Genomic DNA, 22915 nt, shown 5'->3' on the forward strand with positions numbered 1-22915 from the left:
TCGCCAAGGGTTTCGGGGTGTAAGAGGAGGGCGGCGGATAAGAGGGTTGGAAATAGCGGTCGGTTGAGGGTGTAGAGGGGGTTTGGTATGAGACGTGGGAATAACGTAGTTCAGAGAGAGAGAGTAGCACGCTAACAAACAACAAACAACAAAAATAAACATTCAGACGGGAAGGAATAGTGGGACGCGGAACGGCAAGTTTGGGAACAGGGATCTCGCAACTTCCTGTGCTGTATTTCAAAACCAGCCGGCTTTAAATAGCAATGAGAGTTGCTTTGCAGCGCGATCCCGCAGCTCGGCCTGCATTTTCATTACCGATGAGATGGGGTGAAGAGATTGTGATTAGGAACTTCGCTAGGCTGCCGACTTATATCTTGTCTTTAAAAGTGTTTCACTATTTATCTATCTATCTATCTATCTATCTATCTATCTATCTATCTATCTATCTATCTATCTATCTATCTATCTATCTATCTATCTATCTATCTATCTATCTATCTGTCTGTCTGTCTGTCTGTCTGTCTGTCTGTCTGTCTGTCTGTCTGTCTGTCTGTCTGTCTGTCTGTCTGTCTGTCTGTCTGTCTGTCTGTCTGTCTGTCTGTCTGTCTGTCTGTCCGTCCGTCCGTCCGTCCGTCCGTCCGTCCGTCCGTCCGTCCGTCCGTCCGTCCGTCCGTCCGTCCGTCCGTCCGTCCGTCCGTCCGTCCGTCCGTCCGTCCGTCCGTCCGTCCGTCCGTCCGTCCGTCCATCCATCCATCCATCCATCCATCCATCCATCCATCCATCCATCCATCCATCCATCCATCCATCCATCTATCTATCTATCTATCTATCTATCTATCTATCTATCTATCTATCTATCTATCTATCTATCTATCCTTACTGAACCTTAACTTCATGAAACGAACAAAAGCGGTAGCGTTTGCAGACGATTTAATATTAATAATCAAGGCAGACAATGTAGTTGAAGCAGAAAATTACACGAATATGGAAATCAAAAAAATAGCTACATGGGCTGAAAGAACAAAGATAATCTTCAATGAAGAGAAATCTAAGGTAATGTTAATATCGAGAAGGAAACGAAAAGAAAAAAAAGAAATCAACATCTACCTAAATAACAAACGGCTGGAACAAATCACGAAGATGAAATATCTAGGAATAATCCTCGATGACAAGTTTAAATTCAGTGAACATGGAAACTACGCAGTTGAAAGATGTGCTAAATTAATCCATACTTTATCCAGATCAGCCAAAATAACTTGGGGACTGCAACATAAAGCTCTGAAGACGATATATAAGGGAGCCATACTACCTCTCTTGCTATATGGAGCACCAGTATGGGCTGAAGCTATGAAGTACGATTCTAACAAAGCGAAATATACTAGAGTCCAAAGACTAATCAACATAAGGATATCAAAAGCCTTTCGCACAACATCTACCGAAGCTCTGTGTATGCTGTCAGGATTAACTCCCATTACCATAAAAATTGAGGAGGCACTTAAATTATACAATATAATGAAAGGAAGAGTAAAAAACCAAACTTACACCATAGACCGAGAAGTGGAAATCAAAAACTGGCCTCACCCAGCAGACGCTGTCAAGATCAACGAGGGATCAGAAGATAAGGACTACACCCTTCAAATATTCACGGATGGGAGTAAGAGTGAGTATGGAGTTGGAGCAGGTATCGCCATCTTCGTCAGAAATGAACTCACCAACCAATTAAAATTCAAACTAAATTACAGATGTTCCAACAATCAAGCCGAGCAGGTAGCAATCATTAAAGCACTGGAAGCAATAGAAACAATTGACATCAGGGACAACAGACCACGCACAGCAGCAATTCTCACAGACAGCAGAATAACAATAGACTCCTTAAAGAACAATCACAACCACAAATATCTTATAGAAGAAATCAGGAAGAAAGTCTTAATTTTGGAGAAAGTAAACTGGACGATAGAATTCTTCTGGATCAAGGCCCACGTCGGAACATATGGTAATGAACTTGCCGATCGACTAGCGAAGGCAGCGGCACGAAACAAGGATGCAGCAGTATGTTATGATAAAATACCAAAAAGTATAATTCAAAGTGAAATAGAGGAAGAAGGAAAACTAAAATGGCAGAAAGAATGGGACGACACCACAAAGGCAGCGATAACAAAATCCTACTTTCCTAATGTAAAAGAGCGGCTTAAGATGGAATTAAATATTACAGGCATCTTCACGTCAATGGTGACAGGACACGGGATGACTAGAGCCTACCTCCATCGATTCAAGTTACTGGAGAGTGCAACATGTCCGTGTAATAGTGGAGGTCAGACTATAGATCACTTGCTGTATGACTGCACAATATTAAGAAAACAAAGGGGAATTCTAAGGAACAGCATATCGAAGACAGCAAGTTGGCCACCTAACAAATATCAACTTATAAAATTTCATCTTCAACCATTCATTGCCTTCATCAATTCAATAGATTTTGAACAATTGTAGCAATGCATTTATAACTAGGATACACACATTTATCATTCAACTTTTATACAATTATCAATTTGTTAAAAAAAAAAACCAATTGCAATATATTCCAATCATGTATATATACTTTCTTTTCTTTTTATTTAGGTTAAGCCATATATATGTATTTGTATTAATTCTCTATCTTCCTTAGGTAATATCAACGTATTCAAATGTATATTTATCGTAGGAAACGGAAAATCTAAAACATGTAGTATTACTCTGTAATGGAGCATGTTGTTCAATAAAAAAAAAAAATCTATCTATCTATCTATCTATCTATCTATCTATCTATCTATCTATCTATCTATCTATCTATCTATCTATCTATCTATCTATCTATCTATCTATCTATCTATCTATCTATCTATCTATCTATCTATCTATCTATCTATCTATCTATCTATCTATCTATCTATCTATCTATCTATCTATCTATCTATCTATCTATCTATCTATCTATCTATCTATCTATCTATCTATCTATCTATCTATCTATCTATCTATCTATCTATCTATCTATCTATCTATCTATCTATCTATCTATCTATCTATCTATCTATCTATCTATCTATCTATCTATCTATCCATCCTTATCTTATCTTATCTTATCTTATCTTATCTTATCTTATCTTATTTATCTTGTCTGTCTTGTCTAATTCATCTATTTTATCTAATTTATATTATCTATCTATCTATCTATCTATCTATCTATCTATCTATCTATCTATCTATCTATCTATCTATCTATCTATCTATCTATCTATCTATCTATCTATCTATCTATCTATCTATCTATCTATCTATCTATCTATCTATCTATCTATCTATCTACCAGCTGTCTGTCTGTCTCTGTCTATCTATCTATCTAGACCACAGTTGTGGAGTAACGGTTAGCGCGTCTAGCCGCGAAACCAGGTGGCCCGGGTTCGATTCCCGGTCGGAAGAAGTTACCTGGTTGAGATTTTTCCGGGATTTTCCCTCAACCCAATATGAGCAAATGCTGGGTAACTTTCGGTGCTGGACCCCGGACTCATTTCACCGGCATTATCACCTTCATCTCATTCAGACGCTAAATAACCTAAGCTGTTGATAAGGCGTCGTAAAATAACCTACTAAAAATCTGTCTGTCTGTCTGTCTGTCTGTCTATCCATCGATCAATCCATCCTTCTGTATATGTATCCATTTATCTGTCTGTCTGTCCCGTTCTGTCCGCTATACATTAGTGATTTTTAACACCAAGTGTTGTAAATGTATTCTTATTTATACCTAAGATGCAGTATTCTGTATTAATACTGTCATTATTGTTATTATTATCATTCATTTGTATTTGTTTTCTAACTTTTATGTGAAATATTATTTTATATACTCTCTTATAATTTATAACATAACTTGCAGGCATATTGCTAACTGTTGCTCATGAGTCATGCACGAAAAAGTAATAAATGATTGATTGATGGAAGAGTACCGCTTTAATCTGGCTTTGCAGATACCAAGTTCCCTACCCCAAAATATTCCGTACAGCATCCCATGTTATCTATTTAATTTTTTATATTTCACTGAATCACCCGGTATTGTACGCATATGCTAAGCCTCTAAATCCCACAGACCTTCATAACATAATGTCGTTGTCATCGTCTCGCCTTCTACGACAGGCTCATCATCTGTCACATCGCTGGTAGCTGAGTATACTCGTACTTCTCTCTGTGTGGGGCAGTATTTATCATCCTTTTGATGACGAGATCCCCTTTACGTCAGTTTTCTTTAGTGCGGCCTCCTGGCCTAAGATGTAGAGTAGAACAGTAATACTCAACCGGGGGACCGCGACTCTTTTGGGAGCCAAAGGGATAAAATGGGCAAAAATTCATATTTTCTACATTTTTTAAACTAGAAACTTAGGTGCTTTCTATTAGCAGCCTAATATTATAAGTCTTAATGTCCCCAAATTTCGTTAGTATTAATTTAAAACTTTTTTAAGTTGTTACATACTTTTATAATTCTTTACTTCAGCCGTGGCGAAAATGTGATCGTACCCGAGCCACTGTGTAACCTGCAACGTGCATAGCACCTTTGGAGGAAGGCGGACACTCGAAGGGGAAGTGAAGCAACTGTCTGACTAATTAACGGATTTTCATTTTCCTTACGTCAAGCACTTAAATATAATTGTATACAGTACAAAAGTTTAGTATGTATAACGAAGAAAGAAATGAATAAGAAAACATAAGACACATCACAACCTAAAATTAACTGTCTTCAGAATGTCTCTGTGACAAAGTCTCGAAATCAGGAATTATGTCACTTACTGCCAGTCGTAGTTGATCACGAAGGTATTTGTCTGTCAGTCGGGATCTAAATTTGGTTTTTACTATTTTCATTGTTGAAAATAATTTTTCACAAACGTAAGTTGTAGCGAGCATGGTTTCAACAGAGCAAGCGAATGAACAAAGCTTTGGATATTTATTTTTTTTTGCCAAAGATTTGAAAAATTCAACATTTGTCAAGTTCTTACATCTAGCTTTCATTTAACATCACATTGTAAATCTGTGAGTTTAAATTGAAGATCTAACTGCATTATTCGTACATCTGCTAAAAAGGATCGACGTACAGAGATGATGATGATGATGATGATGATGATAATAATAATAATAATAATAATAATAGTAATAATAAAACTACTGTCCACACCTGTGGAGTAACGGTCAGCGCGTCTGGCCGCGAAACCAGGTGGCCCGGGTTCGATACCCGGTCGGGGCAATTTACCTGGTTGAGGTTTTTTTCTGGAAATTTCCCTCAACCCAATATGAGCAAATGCTGGGTAACTTTCGGTGCTGGACCCCGGACTCATTTTACCGGCATTATTACCTTCATCTCATTCAGACGCTAAATAACCAGAGATGTTGATAAAGCGTCGTAAAACAACCTACTTTAAAGAAATAAAATAAAAACTGCTCTATGGACCCCAAGAGGGTTTGAGGCCCTGTGATTGAGCATCACGAATCTAGAGGACATAGTATTGGAATCAACTGTTGAAGAGAGGAAAGGCGTTGTTGTTGTTGTTGTTGTTGTTGTTTTTTTTTTGTAAGCTGACTGCCATTGTATGCATAACAGTATGGTGACGATATGTCATACTGTCCCATATGAGACGTTGACGATATACATAGTCTATGTATCATTCATTCATTTAGTGTTCTGCCCAAGGGCAGGTATTTCACTGCAAACCCAGCTTTCTCCAATCTTTTCTATTTTATGCCTTCCTTTTCGTTTCCTTATATGATCCATATATCTTAATGTCGTCTATGATTTGATACCTTCTTCTACCACGAACTCTTCTCCCGTTCACCATTCCTTCCAGTGCATCCTTCAGTATGCAGTTTCTTCTCAGCCAGTGACCCAGCCAATTCCTTTTCCTCTTCCTGATCAGTTTCAGCATCATTCTTTCTTCGCCCACTCTTTCCAACACAGCTTCATTTCTTATTCTGTCTGTCCACTTCACACGTTCCATTCTTCTCCATATCCACATTTCAAATGCTTCTCTTCACTTCGTCGTAATGTCCATGTTTCTGCCCCATACAATGCTACACTCCATACAAAGCACTTCACTAGTCTCTTCCTCAGTGCTATTTTTTTCTATTAAAATCTTCCTTGGCCACATACAGATGTATAAGAAATAATAATTACACTGGTCAACAATGATTTTGTTCAATGTACAATTTCTGCTGTTTCTTATGTAATGTCATCTGCTGATTCCAAAAATGAAGTCAGAATTTTTCTACCACCCACCATTTTTTGTAATTTTAGAAAAATTTATTTATTTTTATTGCTATATACAGTCTTTAACGTGCTAATGAAAGAAAATATTTCATTTTATTCCTTTCACAATTGACCTATAACTTTAGATCACTGTTGCCTGTGAAGTCAGAATACATAAAAATGAATTTTGTGCGAGATCGTGCGTATTTGCTTGTTTTCCGCACAGAACCAATACACGGTAAGTGTGAAATACCACATTCCGTATTCCCAACGTAACACATAACAATTTCCCTCTTCTTACCGCTTAAGCGCGACATTCATTTTACTGCTTTAGGCTTTTAACATATTATTTTTAGAGACGTTTAACATAGTAATAATTATAAATTGGAAACTTACCACTGCAATTTCACCTAAATTGCAATGTTAAGTTAATGATTGTTTTTAAATATTTGCAAAAATTAAGTAAAGTCTACTACTCCACGAAACTTATTGCATTCCTGATATAATTAACATTAAGGAAGCCGTGAAAAAATGAACAAGATTCCAGATGCCGATGTTATTACTGCAATATGTTATATAAATAATATTGTTAAAATATTAAAATGAAAAATAAATCATTACATAACCTTACCGTTTGTTTTAAGTTCGCATTTATAGACTGGGGGGAAAAAAAGACAGACATATATCGCGGCCTGTTGGAGTATAGTAAACACAGAAAACATTTTATACCAACAATGTTGAAGAAAGATATTTTGGTCTCCGAAGTTGCCGTCATTAAACAGAAACCAACATGGAGATTTCATTGAAACTAATTAGAAGTTCGTCTTTCAGGTATGTAATAAACGATCTTCGCACAAAATAATGTACGATACATTGAGCGGTATGTTTGTTTTCATGTTCTCGGAAATTAAAAAAGCTCAACTACGTTTCGCTTTTTCAATCTTTTCCTCGACCATGAAAACGTCAACATACCGCTCTTGTAACTTATATTGCTATTATTCCTCATAAGACTGTGAGATTAATATTAATTCTCAGTTGAGTTGGAACTTACATTCATGAAACAAGTTTCATAACCTGTGTTTTCTTTGTCTTAATTTTAAGTGTGGTCAAAGTATCTTATAAAGTGAAACATATCTTGAAACAGTATTTGTTACGTTTGTGGTTAATTAACTTCGAAAGCACACAGGTGAATTTTGCTACACTAGTTAAAAGAGCTTACGAGTGTTCTTTTGATTGCAAAATAGATGAGGGCACGAACTAAGCCCCTGAAATCTTTTATGCTCCATGTAATTCTATTAGCCTAACTGGTTGGTTAAAAGGATGCCGTCATATGCCTTTTCCAGTTCCAATGATATGCAGGGAACATATGGATGATTCAACAGACTGTTACTTTCTAGGAACTACAGATCGGAAGATTACAGAGAACTTGTCAGCGAGCTGATTCAGAACTATAACGTGATGGGGTGTCATGTATCTCTCTAAATAACTTCTTGGATTCACATCTATTTTTTCTTTCTTCAGAACTTTCGGGTAGTGAGCCAAGAACATGAGGAGCGTTTTCATCAGGATTTTTCTGAAATGGAAAGGCGCTACCAGGAAAAATGGAGCCCAAATATTCTGTCAGACTACTGCTGAACACTCAAAAGAGATGTTTCTCAAGCGAAGTATAGCCTAAAATTTACTTCACACACTTTTTAGGTAAATAAATATGATTTATACGATGAAAGAGTAATGGAACAGAGAAAAATTCTCTCTGGCACCGGACGATTCCGTCCGACACCGGGATTGGTATCCGGTGTGGCTTAGTGGATAAAGCATCAGCACGTAGAGCTGAAAACCCAGGTTCAAATCCCGGTGCCGGAGAGAATTTTTCTCCGTTCCATTACTCTTTCATCGTATGATGATGCAGAATATCTGAATGGAAATATCATATGTACTTCGGTACATTAAAATAATATATAAAATATGATTTAGGTAAAATGTTACAAGATATCAATACTAGAAAAGTCTGAAGTACATATCATATAATTACTCGAAAACCCTGAGTGATAGAAATATTTTGAAAACAGATTTGAAATCAGCATGAAAATTGCTATAAGTATCTCCCATTCTTTATGTTTTAACAAACAATATGTTTAATTTTACGATGAAAGAGTAATGGAACGGAGAAAAATTCTCTCCGGCGCCGGGATTTGAACCGGGTTTTCAGCTCTACGTGCTGATGCTTTATCCACTAAGCCACACCGGATACCACCCCGGCGTCGGACAGAATCGTCTCAGATTAAGCTCCAACTCTTGGGTTCCCTCTAGTGGCCGCCCTCTGCACTACGTCATAGATGTCTATGAACGTAGGGCTGAAGTCCACACATGTGCTGAGGTGCACTCGTAATAAGTGACTAATTGGCCGGGACCCGACGGAATAAGCGCCGTCTTAAATTCGAAGTGATTTACGCATATCATATATATTATTTTAATGTACCGAAGTACATATGATATTTCCATGCAGATATTCTGCGTCATCATACGGTGAAAGAGTAATGGAACGGAGAAAAATTCTCTCCGGCGCCGGGATTTGAACCCGGGTTTTCAGCTCTACGTGCTGATGTTTTATCCACTAAGCCACACCGGATACCACCCCGGCGTCGGACAGAATCGTCTCAGATTAAGCTCCAACTCTTGGGTTCCCTCTAGTGGCCGCCCTCTGCACTAAGTCGTAGATGTCTATGAAGTCCACACATGTGCTGAGGTGCACTCGTTATGAGTGACTAGTTGGCGGGGATCCGACGGAATAAGTGTCGTCTTAAATCACGAAGTGATTTACGCATATCACGGGGGGTATCCGGTGTGGCTTAGTGGATAAAGCATCAGCACGTAGAGCTGAAAACCCGGGTTCAAATCCCGGTGCCGGAGAGAATTTTTCTCTGTTCCATTACTCTTTCATCGTATGATGACGCAGAATATCTGCATGGAAATATCATATGTACTTCGGTACATTAAAATAATATACATGTTTAATTTTGTTGACCGGTGTTATTAGGCCTAAACAATTCACGAAGAACGGGAGTATAGCCTATAGGGTATTATAAATGTTTGTTAGTTGCGTCTTGTTAAACTCACAGAATCCTGACAGCAGCCTTTTGCGTCTCAAGTTAAAGCACGATGATTCTCAAGGTGTTGGGCTGGGTCAGCGTAATAGATCCGCTGGAGTGGTCTCTCTTTGACACAGACGTGAGAGAAGGCTATAAGTATGTGACGCCATTCCCTGAACATGAAACCGCCAAGTTGTTCAGAGCGTTGGATGTAATATCCTCTTTGACATGGAGGAACTACCGAAAAGTTTCGCACCACCACGTGCTTCGTAGCTCGGTCGCGGTTATTAAATTAATGTAGGAATTATGAGAGAAGCAGTGAATGTAGCCTGAAGGAAAGAAACTGGAGCAGACACACTTTGCAGACACTCGTAGAATGTTTAATTTCAATATATATGTACAGTTGAGACAAGAACCGTTTTAAACAGATATATTACAGCCTTAATTTGACGGAGGGAGTTACATGGTTTGATCAAGATGTCTCTCTATTATAGAAACAAGTCAAATTTAATTCTTCTTTAGTAGAATATCTGAAAACTAATATGACGGTATAGTACAAAGTGCCTATCCAGAGTGAAACATGAGTAATTCCATTAAATTCAGAGGGTTATTCCCTCAGATATTTTAAACAAAAGAGTTTAATATAATTTTGCTCGTTTTTGTTTCCTTTTCCAGATAAAAATTGTTTAATATAAAATATTTCATAGAGTGTTTTGGGAAAGCCATTGACTTAATTCCCAATATGCTAAGTCAGTTTAAAAGAATAGTGTATTATGATAATAATACACTGTCTCTTCTGCTTAGAATCATGCATACTTATACTCCGAATTATCTGTTATCGCGCTTTCAATTTCTTACAACTCTTCGAAACCGACATCAAGCACTTCTTTCCATCCCTCATCATAGAACGTCTTTATACTCATCTTCCTATACTGTAGAAATACCTCGCCTCTGGAATTCGTTACCTAATGACGTCAGGGACTGCCGGACTTTATCACAATTCAAAATTAAATTGGAAAATTTTGTCTTAGTTAATGTTTTTAGGTATTGCTAGAAGTATTGATTTGTGTTTATTTTTTCTTTTTTAATCTAGAATAAAATTGAAAGCTTCTTGTTTATGTTAGTTAAGTAGTTAGGATACAATTAATTAATCATTTAAAGTTTGTGTGACTACAACCTGTGTATATTTTTTGTGGCTTTACTTTTTTATTGTGTTTTTTCTCTCTCTCTTTATTTTATTATTAATTAATTAATTAATTAAATTTAATTAATAAATAAATAATAAATAAATAAACGATATAAAGAATTTTAGTTCTGTCTTTTGAATATGCAGAAATTTTGATCCGAAAAAAAAATTAACATTTTAAAACTCCTTTGCAGAAGGAAGAGTTATATTTTTTCTGGTCAAATTTCTGCACATTAAAAGGACAAAACTAAAATTCTTTCAATTTTTTTTTATTATTATACCAAACTGCTTTCTTAAATTGACTAGCATATTGGAAATTAAATCGATGGCTTTCCAAAAACACACAATGAAATATTTCATATAATTATTTCGAATAGGAGTAAAAAAAAAAAAAAGCAAAATTTCTATAAAACTCTTTTGTTTGAAATATCTCAAAGAATAACCCCTGAAATTATTGACATTATTTACTGTTCAACCTGAGTATTGTGTTGGCACAAAATTCACTTACCAAATGTACCAAATGTATCGCATTATTCTATTTGAAAATGACTACACATCTTTCGTTTACATTTTGTATTTCGTAATTTAATCATGATGTTGTTAGCTGGAGTAAACAATAACGCTACAGTTAAGTTTTGTTCCGTTTATTCTTTGTAGTTGAGAATTGGAGAGTATTGTTTTTTTGTTTTATTGAGCTTCCTCAAATTAGAGGCTGCCATTAGAAAAAGGATACAAAACAATACAAGAACAAATAGATAATGAAAGATAACAGAGTTAGAAAAAAAAGTAAACAAGTACACAAACAAACAAACAAACAATGGCAGTTTACAGAATAAAAAAAGTTACAAGTAAAGAAGCAATGAAAGCTAATAAGAGAAAGAAAAATGATAATGGTGCGTCAATTTTTTCAGTACACTGAATTAGATTCCATATGGGTGGTTCCGTATTATTATTATTATTATTATTATTATTATTATTATTATTATTATTATTATTATTATTTTTCCACGCCCGATTCTCTTTTAATGCTATACTATACATTGGTGCGATCGAAACTCGAATATGCATCTGTAGTTTGGAACTCGATTACAACTACGGACTCGGCTAAATTAGAAAATATACAAAGAAAATTTATATCCTTATGTTCATTCAGATTTTTGCCCATTACTTCCGGGTATAGTTATGAGAGAAAATGTGAATATTTTAATTGTCAAAATCTATATGCTAGACGCCATGAGCTAGATTATCTGTTCTTTTGTAAAGTCCTCAAAGGTGATATATCCTGTGACTCTTTCTTAAACAATATTACCTTACGTATTCCAACAAAAGATATGAGAGCCCACAAACTTTTCTATATTAGAAATTCGAAATTTCTTTCACCAGTCTCCAGATGCATTAAAAATGCCAACATGCATGGCTGCGAATTCGATCCCTTCAATGTATAGACTTAGTTTGCTCTTGGCAATGTTTTATCATTTATGTATTCTTTTAGGCATTATACTCAATTATCATTGTCTCATAGTATTCTTAGTTATCCAATCATCTTCATTATTGTAATTATATTTATGTGTAATAATTATTTTTGTTTTATGTTTTTGTTATATTTGTGCTGAACTGTAATTGGCCACTGGCTGTTGTACAGCACATTAAATAAATATAAATAAATAAATAAAATAAATAAATCATTATTATTATTATTATTATTATTAATTTGTGTTGACTGACAAACAAACATTCTCGTGGGGGGCAGATAAAAAAGTTTTTTTCTTCCTTCGGCCATATTGATAATGTCAAAACAAGTGCTTCTACAAAACCGTAAAAAAACAGGTTTCCTTGGGGCCGTTTACAGAAAGCAAAAAACAATTTCAATGGAATTCTTTTTTTGGAACAGATACAGCAAATATTGAGCTATTTGCAACATATTCCCCACAGGAGTTTAGACATTTGTTATACCATAATATAATGTAAAATAATATCTATATATATAATTTGAACTGGTAATGGAAATTACGGGAAAACGGCTGAACGGATTTTAATAAATGGCCCCTCATTTTGAAGCTTGGAACCCAAAGTTTTTTCGAAAAAATAGTAGTTTTCTGTGAAATGTCAATTTTCCTACATAATTTTCTTATTTTCCAAAATCCATCTGTCGTCAGTTTTGAGAACTAGCTAATCGCATTCAGGAGAAACGAAGCGAGCATCAAGTCGGCCGTGTTGCATTTCAGAATAAAACAAAACACAAACTAATGTAAACAATATTACACGAAGGCCATGATCTGCAAGAATGCTGACATATTTAGAGCTCAAATTAAATTGGTTATTAAAAACTTAACTTACTAAAAATAATTTACAGGTTCGATTCTGCGGAGTGTAATTTTCTGGGTACAGCTGTGTATTGGATATTAAAAACTACAAAACTTGCGATGGTTTGATGACATTATTACTATTAGAAATGAAATATTATTGTAGTTAATGCCGTGATGTGACTATTTTTCATTAATTATACATATTAATGCTATATTGATGATATGAAAGTAAAACATTTTGAGGTTATATAAGTAGATGTAGAGAATAACTTAAATTAGATTTTGATTTCTATATTTTACTGAGTGGCGGCTATATAGTATATATAGTATATGTTACTGAAAGCTATAAAACTTACGTAAGATAATAATATTATTAAAAATCAAATATTTTTATAGTTATTAATCAAGTGGGGTTGGGTCTTTTTCATATATTTAATGGCGGTGTGGTGTAGATATTTATATGCGTGGTTCTCTTCAGTATTGGCTCGAGAGAGAGTATGTTTCATTATTAAGGAAGCAAATAACTTTCAGAACGTCTGGTATTCTTCATTGAAAATAAATCTGAAAAATGCTTATTTGAACGTCTAATGAACTTAGTTTGCAGCATTTGCTGCACAAGCCACTAGTAATATGATATGATATGATATGATATAATCATAGTCTAGTATATACAGTCACGAAGCTCAATATGTAGTAAATATGCATCCATAGATAGTTGCTAACCACTAGGTTCGCTAATAGCGCCTCATTACAGACAATGCGAAATAGTACTGACACAGTCTATTGTTTCTAGCACCCTTACAACTCAAGCTTCGTGAATGTATATATTAGACTGTGATATAATATAAATTGAGGGTGTTTAAGAATAAAGTTCTTAGGAAAATATTTGAGCTAAAAGGGATGAAGTTACAGGAGAATGGAGAAAGTTACACAACACAGAACTGCACGCATTGTATTCTTCACCTGACATAATTAGGAACATTAAATCAAGATGTTTGAGATGGGCATGGCATGTAGCACGTATGGGTGAATCCAGAAATGTATATAGAGTGTTAGTTGGGAGGCCGGAGGGAATAAGACTTTTGGGGACGCCGAGACGTAGATGGGATGGTTTTGAGGGAGGTGGGACATGATGATAGAAACTGGATTAATCTTGCTCAGGATAGGGACCAATGGCGGGCTTATGTGAGTGCGGCAATGAACCTCCGGGTTCCTTAAAAGCCAGTAAGTAAGTATTATTATTATTATTATTATTATTATTATTATTATTAATTTGTGGTTGTAATTTGTATTGACTGACAAGCAAACATTCTCGTGAGAAAAAAATGTTTTTTTTTTCTTCGGCCATGTTAATAATGTCAAAACAATGCTTGTACAAAGCCCTATAAAAATAAGTTTCCCTGGGGCCGTTTACAGAAATAAAATACAATTTCAATGGAAAAAAATATTTATTGGAACAGATACAGCAACTTTTGAGATATTTTTCAACATATTCCCCGCAGGAATTTAGACGTTTGTTATACCATAATATAATATAATATAATATAATATAATATAATATAATATAATATAATATAATATAATATAATATAATATAATATAATATAATATAATATAATATAATATAATATCTCGAGAATGAATAAGGGAGAGATTACAGCCAACGTAAGTAAAAGCATTTACTTGCTCTACTCCAGAGTTATTGATAACTATTTTAGTTCTTATAGAATTTTTACCAATAAAGGCCATGGTTTTTGTTTTGTGTATAGAAATTTCTAAATTGTACTCTTTTGCTTTTTGATGTAACCTATGAATTTCCATTTGTAAGTTGTCTTCAGTGTTAGCTCATATAATTACATCATCTGCGTAGAGCAGAGTGTTAAGGGGTTTATTATCGATCATAAAATGTGTGGCCAAATCAATTTTTAAGCCTTGATTTGTTATCCTAGTCGTTAAACTAATCTTGTTATTAATTTTAATTTTAATCTTTGTGTTTCTGTACATGCTTTGAATGGCATAAATTAAATTTTGAGTTATCCCTTCTTTCTTTAAAATGTTCCAAAGTGTTGATCTATTTACAGTATCAAATGCTTTTTGGAAATCAATAAATGTTATGTGTGCTGGAATATTGAACTCTCGATGTTTCTCAATAAGTTGGGCCAATGTAAAAACTCCATCAATGCAAGATCTATTTTCTCTGAAGCCGTTTTGTTCTTCCAACTTTGCTATATGGATCAGAAACTTGGACTCTAACAACTAGTCAACTGAAAAGAATAGAGGCAGCTGAGATGAGATTACTAAGACCGCTAGCAGGCTACACTCTCTGTGACCATAAATATAATGAAGACATCCAACAAGAACTAAATATCGCAGCCATTACAGAGACAATCCACAAGTATCGGAGCAACTGGCATGAGCAGACTACCCAGGAGATTATTAAATTACAGACCCTTTGGATACCGAAATTGTGGACGCCCGAAGAAGCGATGGAGAGACCAGCTTTTCACCTGAGACGGAACAGGCCAAATGGCCTAAACCCTGATAGCTATTGATGATGATGATGATAATATAATATAATAACATAAAATAATAATAATAATTATTATTATTATTATTATTATTAAAATTCGACATTAATATTACAAACAAAACATAATATCTTCATTTCATTCCAGTTACATCAGTTTTAGATAGGCTATTGTTGTTTATAAATTCATAAAGACACTTTAAATTTCAGAAGTCGGCTCTTAATTCCTAACTGCGCACATAAAGAACCTGCAGCACATTCCACAGCACTCGAAGTGGGTCATGTAACTGACACACGATCAGCTCAACACACTGAGACGGCTGCTTTCTCCCAGTTCGTCTGAAATCCTACTCCGCTAGTAGTATATGAGCCGGCTTTCGCTTGAATTTTGTATTTTGGAAATTCGGCGAACGTCGTTCTTAAAATTAAGTATTTTCATTACCAAGAACTTAAATTTATAAGTAATCAAATCATAGATTTAAATTATTTCACGTAAAGCTTTCAGTTCTGGACTGATTTGTATCCTGAATTGATGGGTCGTCATTTTAAAGATTAGTTCAAATTTTAAATCTATATTTACCTATCACGCTCTATTGTCATTTATTATTGATAAACAGCTGTTTCCTAAAAAATTGAAACGTGCATGACTTTACTATGCTGCATATACTTGGTGTTCATTTCAAAGTGTGTCATGACGTCACTGTTGGCGAGTTAGCGATTTGAAGCGAGTTTCAGATTTTATGTCAGAGAAGTTGCCTATTAATCAAGGCGTTCGATCTGAACTTGAGAACGTGTACGGTATAACTTGAACGTCGTAGCAACAGATGGCGGTCTGTACGGTCTGTGTGCTACCGTAACCTCTTTCGAACTGTGTTTTGCGCGGGCAAGTCGTACCCAGGGTATTTGTTATTATCGGTTGCGTACGGCAACATTCCACGACACAAATAAAATGCTCCGTGTTCATGTTAACCGTCGACGTTAATGTCAACAAATACTGTACGTAAGTAATCGTCTTAACCCTCTCGCCATATCCCGACAGTAAGGAAAAAACTCACCTCAGTACGTGTTTCCTAACAGTTCACATTCCTGCCACTACCGGCGTTACGGTACGTATCGGTAAGTACTCTTCAGAATGAACGCCGTACTTGCCAGGCAACTTCTCAGGCACAGGTAATACGTCTCTGCGGAAATATAGGAAGATTGAATTCTCTAGGCTCATCGGCTAGCCACATGACGACATACAGCGAGCCATGACACACTTTGAACTGAACACGTAGTATTTTGTAACAATTATGCGTGGGTGCGACCAAACATTTTACTGAAAAATTGAGAGACACATTTCATTTTGAATTATGCAAATTCAAAAAAAAAAAAAAAAGTTTGTTAACACAGAAACTAATTCACTGATAGAAATGATACTTCACCACATCATTATTTATCACGCCGTGATTATATGTACAAAAATCAAGGATGTAGCTTGAAAAATGTAGAAAATAGAAATTTCACTCAACACCCATCTTAAGCAGACAGAGAGCAAAATTTATGTTTAAATACCGTTTAAAAATTACTTTACACGTACATACGTAGGCATAGGAACACTGACAATACTTTCTGTCGATTCCAAATCAATCTTCTTAATGTATCCAGCTGTTTGCTGACAACATGAAGTCTAATATAGTTCACTGTAGTCTATTCAGTTGTTATTTTTCACGAGAAATGAGGGGTATTTTGATCGGTGTTCATTATAGATGCCTATTTCTAATAGCCAGAGGTGGGGTGTAGTCAATATAATACCGCATTGATGCTGCTCTTCAGTGTGTTACTCAAATTTCTGAAAAATCTATTTGCATTCTTACCGACTCCAATGGGGCTATATTTAATATAATTAAATATGTACCAAACCTATTTGCACATACTAGAATTATTCCAATTCAGAAACAACTAATTAAACTAAAAGAACTCCAAAATGAAATAACATTTCAATGGATACCTAGTCATTGTGGTATACCTGGAAACGAGAAAGTCGATAATATTGCAAAACAAGCAACATATTTGCAACCAAGACTTCTTCAAGTGATATCTCTATCCAATGATTTTGCTTCAGTAAAGTCTCATTTTACAAACCTATGGATCAACAATTGACTCTCTTCTGACAAAGGAAACATTTTACAGTCTGTACAAAAGAAACCAAATGACCTGGAAATGTACAAAAACTTGCCCAGACATGTTCAAACGTTTTTAATAAGAGCCAGAACAGGTCACATTGTCGCTCAATTGTACCTACTGTGGATTCCAAAGAATGAGCGGAAAGCAAAGCCAAATTCATGTGTGACGAAGACGATGCCAACGTTGTAGGTGGTGGCGGTTGATTCGTAACTCCCCAATTATCAATTCTAAACGCGTCTTCAAGGACTGTGTTTAATGTTTTATTGAGCAATTGCGGTCGAAACAATGGAAGGAACTTTTGGCGCTCAATTTTACGGGTGTCGCCAGTATGTTCATATTTGGCGAGGTCCCCATGATGCTCTAAATTGTTTCTGTCAGCTCAGCCCATGAGGGCAGCTTAAATTGGATTAGCGGGCACCGCCATGCCTGATCAATATCATGACCCCAGGAGAGGGGTGAAGCCACCCCCCCCCGCGCCCGGCTACACAATGAAAGAAGGCAACCTTGTAGCACTTTTCTTCACGTGATGCTGGGGAGCTCGTGTGCCAGATTGGAAACTTCCTTCCTTGTTGTGTCACCCCGAGACGTGCCCCCTTGTTACGCGCCCTGCAGCTCCCTTCGCCCCAGTCGCAACCCCAACCACAGCTTGCTTCAGCCACACTTCACCCCAAGTGTGAGCCACAATGCTAAGCTCGTGTAGCAGCAGGAAACGCAGGGGAATTAATTATTTACAACTATGTGTTTGTCACATAGCTTCATAATTTTAAAGAAAATAAGGAAAAATTATATAGCTGCTTAAAAATAACTTATTATGAACACACTTTCAGAAATTACGTTATTCGTTGACATTTGGAAGGAACTAATAAATAATCTATGTTGTAATTTTTTTTTCAACTGTAATTTCTGACTTTGTTAAACAAGTTAGCAAGTACTGTTCACAGACGAATCACTTCCTGTGATGGACGTGTCTGGAGACGTCATGAATAGCGTCTCGATGAACCTAACATTCTTGAACTTGACAGGTTTGGTGGGACCTCAGTTATGGTCTGGATCGGCATCAGCTTAGAAACGAAAGCTTTCTTGACCGTTGTTCCTGGCCGGCTAAATATTTATTGATTTAAATCCACCACCAACAGAAGCAGGCTTCCAATTACAGGTGGCTTACACAGATACATACACAAAATACATAATAAGAGAAAAAAAAACAACAAAACAAACAACACATACGAAAGAAAGAAAATACATAACGGTTATAGATGCTAGAATATAATATTGCAGTTAATATAGTGCCAAATGTAAATATAATGATGCAAAATTATTAAAAAAACTAGAGTAAAAACATTATAATACACTTCTTCATAATTTAAATATCTAAGGAAATACAATTCTTTTTAATATTGTATGACATTTTTCAACTGTTAAACTGAAATCCAATTAAGAATCACAGTTTAAAGACAGAGAGTTGTATTACACATAACAAACAATGGAGAGTTCTTGAAGAAAACAGTTCTAGGAATAGGAATAACAAAAGGTTGCCTATGACGTGATTCTGTTTTTTTTTTTTTACATTGAACTGAAGGAATTTAAGAAAATCACAGTTACTTAATATACTGTTAACAGTCTTATAGAGTAAAATTTGACTATTTATTAATTGTCGAGATTTTAAAGTTTTATAATTAAATTCAAAAAGTAACTGATTATATGAAATTTGCTTGTCATAAGACGACAAGTGATGTTTTTTTTTTAAATAAATAACGTAAAAATCTTTTCTGTATCCTTTCTATTTGCATCTGATGGGACTGGAACTGAGGTGACCATATTACAGACGCATGCTCTAGCTTACTCCTAACTAGAGTTTTATATAGCGTATCAATAGTATTTATATTTTTTAATTATTTTGTATTTCTGATTATAAATTCTAATTTTCTATATACATCAATTACCACGTGATTTAAGTGCATTTTAAAATAGAGAATATATTGCGACAACATGTTCTACCTGTAATGGAACGTATGGATGCCGCCGTCTCCATGAACTTTCTGAACGAACGTGAAATTCCTGTAATGGATTAGCCAGCGATTAGTCCAGATTTAAATCCTATTGAACACGTATGGGCAATGCTTGAAAGAGGCATCCGTAGGCGCCTTCGAAGCCCGCAGAACTCGAAGAGCTTGCAGTACACTTAATGAAGATTGCATGAATATATCCCAAGCTAATTTTCGGCGGCTTGTGAGAAGCATGTCTCGTAGATTCCAAGCAGTAATTCATGCTCATGGAGGCCACACGACGTACTAAATCCATGTAGAGATCGTGAGAATTCTTGTTTGTTAGAATGAAGTAACAGATTTTTCACTTTGTTTTGTGCAATATCGAGTAATGTGACCATTGTTGACCACAACTTGGTTGTAAATTGCCATGGAAAGTAATTTGTTATAAAAATATAGTGTCTGAAGTTCATGCTGTACTAAGGACATCATTCTACGTTTTCTTAGTAGGTTATTTTACGATGCTTTGTCAACTTTAAGGTTACTTAGCGTCTGAATGAGATGAAGGTGATAATGCCGATGAAATGAGTCCGGGGTCCACCACCGAAAGTTACCCAGTATTTGCTCATATTGGGTTGAGGGTAAACCCCAAGTAAAACCTCAACCAAGTAACTTGCCCCGACCGGGAATCGAACCCGGGCCACCTGGTTTCGCGGCCAGACGCGCTAACCGTTACTCCACAGGTGTGGACAATAAAAACATTAATTTTATATCTTGTTCCGCTAATTATTTTGAGCAGTATATTTATAAACTATCAATAATTGCTAAATATGTAAAAAAATATGACACAAACATGAATATTTTCTTAAAGATTAAAGACTTTGTCGAAATATGAAATATAATGTTTTCATTAATTTATATTCACCATTGCCTAAAACGTTAATATTTCTGGTCCCCATTTACTTCTTCATTGTTTAGAATAATATTCATATTATGAAATTTCATATTTTTACTCGCTCCACATACGAGTATTACTTTAATAAATGTTGATATTTAACTACACTTTTATGCAATGCTAGCATTAAAGCACCCTTGTTATGACGCTATAAATCGTGCATAGTTTTTCTAAATCTAGCACTGATGCCAGTAAAGGTTACCTAGCAAATAGTATTCCATGACGTCATCACCGCCTTCACAACACAATTTTATACAACGTACCTGTAAGAAAAACTTTCAAAACAATAACCCGGGTTCAAATCCCGGTGCCGGAGAGAATTTTGCTCCGTTCCATTACTCTTTCATCGTATGATGACGCAAAATATCTGCATGAAAATATCATATGTACTTCGGTACGTTAAAATAATATATATGATATGCTTAAATCACTTCGTGATTTAAGACGGCGCTTATTCCGTCGGATCCCGGCCAACTAGTCACTCATAACGAGTGCACCTCAGCACATGTGTGGACTTCGGTCCTACGTTCGTAGACATCAATGACGTACATGCAGAGGGCGGCCACTAGAGGGAACCCAAGATTTGGTACTTAAACTGAGACGATTCTGTCCGACACCGGGATGGGTATCCGGTGTGGCTTAGTGGATAATGCATCAGCACGTATAGCTGAAAACCCGGGTTCAAATCCCGGTGCCGGAGAGAATTTTTCTCCGTTCCATTATTCTTTCATTGTAAAATGAAATTGTCTTAGTAACGTTTACTTAGCAATATATTACGTCATATCCAGTACCCATGTCTCTACTACGTCATAATATTATATTTTGTAAATTTATATTGGTTTTATTTTACATATTTTAATGATAGAGAAATTGTATGTAACACGTGTATAATCTTCATTATAAATACTCTTGAAAATTAGCGCGCTCGCTTACGTTCAAGCGCTAAACGTTTACTTGTACCATATTTACGAAGATTATACGCTAATTACATAAATTGATATTGTCTAACGATTGTGGAATTGGTGTTAGCGAGATAGTATTGCATTAGTTACACTATTGGCCAATAAAATATGCCAATCTCTCAATCTCTATCATATTTATTTATTTTTTGTTTACAGAACTCGCTTTCCTATCTATCATTTCCTGCCCTTGTTCAGACCGCACTTCGGGATAGTCAACTTGAGGTCATTCAGAAATAGTCGTCTATCATCCGGACTCGAAGCAAGTGCGAGGCCCTTGATCTGAGCTACTGGGAAATTGGGTGAGTGACACATCTATTCTTTTTTACTGTTGTTGAATTTACATTATCATAGTCATCTGTATTAAGGTCCAGGATTGCATTAGAAGTTTTCGCTCGAGCACGACGATGGTTAGCAGATAAAATGTTATTCTTGGTTTTTACGAAATGAGGCCATTATCTGTGCATTCGGAACTGGCGTATCAAGGTCACGTACAAAAGTACAAACCACGCACGAGTCACTGAACTGAAACTGTGAACTGAAGCATTGGTAATTCCGGCTGTTCCAGCTGACTTTAGTTGAGAAGAATGGTCCAGGATTGGGGTAACAAGAAGTGACAAGTGCAGTCCATTGCTTGACGCCAGTTCGAAATGCACAGATAATAGCAATAACAACAAATTTCTTACCATTTGTTCCTCCACTTCCACTCATATCTTTCGTACAACGCTGTACATTTAGGCCTATAATCCCAAATTTTTTGTAAGCATAAGGTAGGGTACAATTTTCGATAAGTATCTTTATCAAATTCAGTACCACCTAGTGACAAGGGGTAACATTTTTATACCGAGTTAATTTCATTTTTTCGTTTAATTTCATTCATTGTATTCCACAGATCTTACATTAACATTGAAGCTCTAAGATGTGGATCAAGTCAAAATTTTGCAAGATTACAATTTTTTGGCGATATAAAGTGAAGTGTTTTCTTTTACTTCGTTATTTAAAGACTCTGTATCAACTACAGCGTTTTCAGCGTTCATGGGATTGTTGATAGCGAGATAGTATTTGGCGAAATGAGGCCGAGGGTTAGCCATAGATTCTACACCTGTGAAGTAACGGTTAGCGTGTCTGACCGCGGGCCAGGTGGCCCGGGTTCGAATTCTGGTCGGGGCAAGTTACCTGGTTGAGGTTATTTCCTGGGTTTTCCCTCAACCCAATATGAGTAAACGCTGGGTAACTATCGATGCTGGACCCCGGATTCATTTCACCGGCATTATCACCTTCATCTCATTGTCCACATCTGTGGAGTAATGGTTAGCGCGTCTAGCCGCGAAACCAAGTGGCCCGGGTTCGATTCCCGATCGGGGCAAGTTACCTGGTTGAGGTTTTTTTCCGGGCTTTTCCCTCAACCCAATATGAGCAAATGCTGGGTAACTTTCGGTGTTGGACCCCGGACTCATATCACCGGCATTATCACCTTTATCTC

The 22915-nt window shown here is 36.0% G+C and overlaps 1 protein-coding gene across 4 annotated transcripts in view; it reads left to right on the plus strand.

Moving 5' to 3' along the window:
• LOC138696913 (uncharacterized) overlaps nt 1-22915 on the plus strand; it is a 2004918-nt gene that overhangs the window by 1526158 nt on the left and 455845 nt on the right. For 3 of the 4 annotated variants that reach the window (XM_069822391.1, XM_069822395.1, XM_069822393.1), the window contains one exon: nt 21592-21734. The exons of the other annotated variant lie outside the window; for it this stretch is intronic. The gene's annotated coding sequence lies outside the window, so the exon portion shown is untranslated. The remainder of the gene's footprint in view (nt 1-21591; nt 21735-22915) is intronic. 4 annotated transcript variants of the gene reach the window in all.

Source organism: Periplaneta americana, chromosome 3 (assembly GCF_040183065.1).
Source record: "Periplaneta americana isolate PAMFEO1 chromosome 3, P.americana_PAMFEO1_priV1, whole genome shotgun sequence".
In the NCBI taxonomy this organism is placed as follows: domain Eukaryota; kingdom Metazoa; phylum Arthropoda; class Insecta; order Blattodea; family Blattidae; genus Periplaneta; species Periplaneta americana.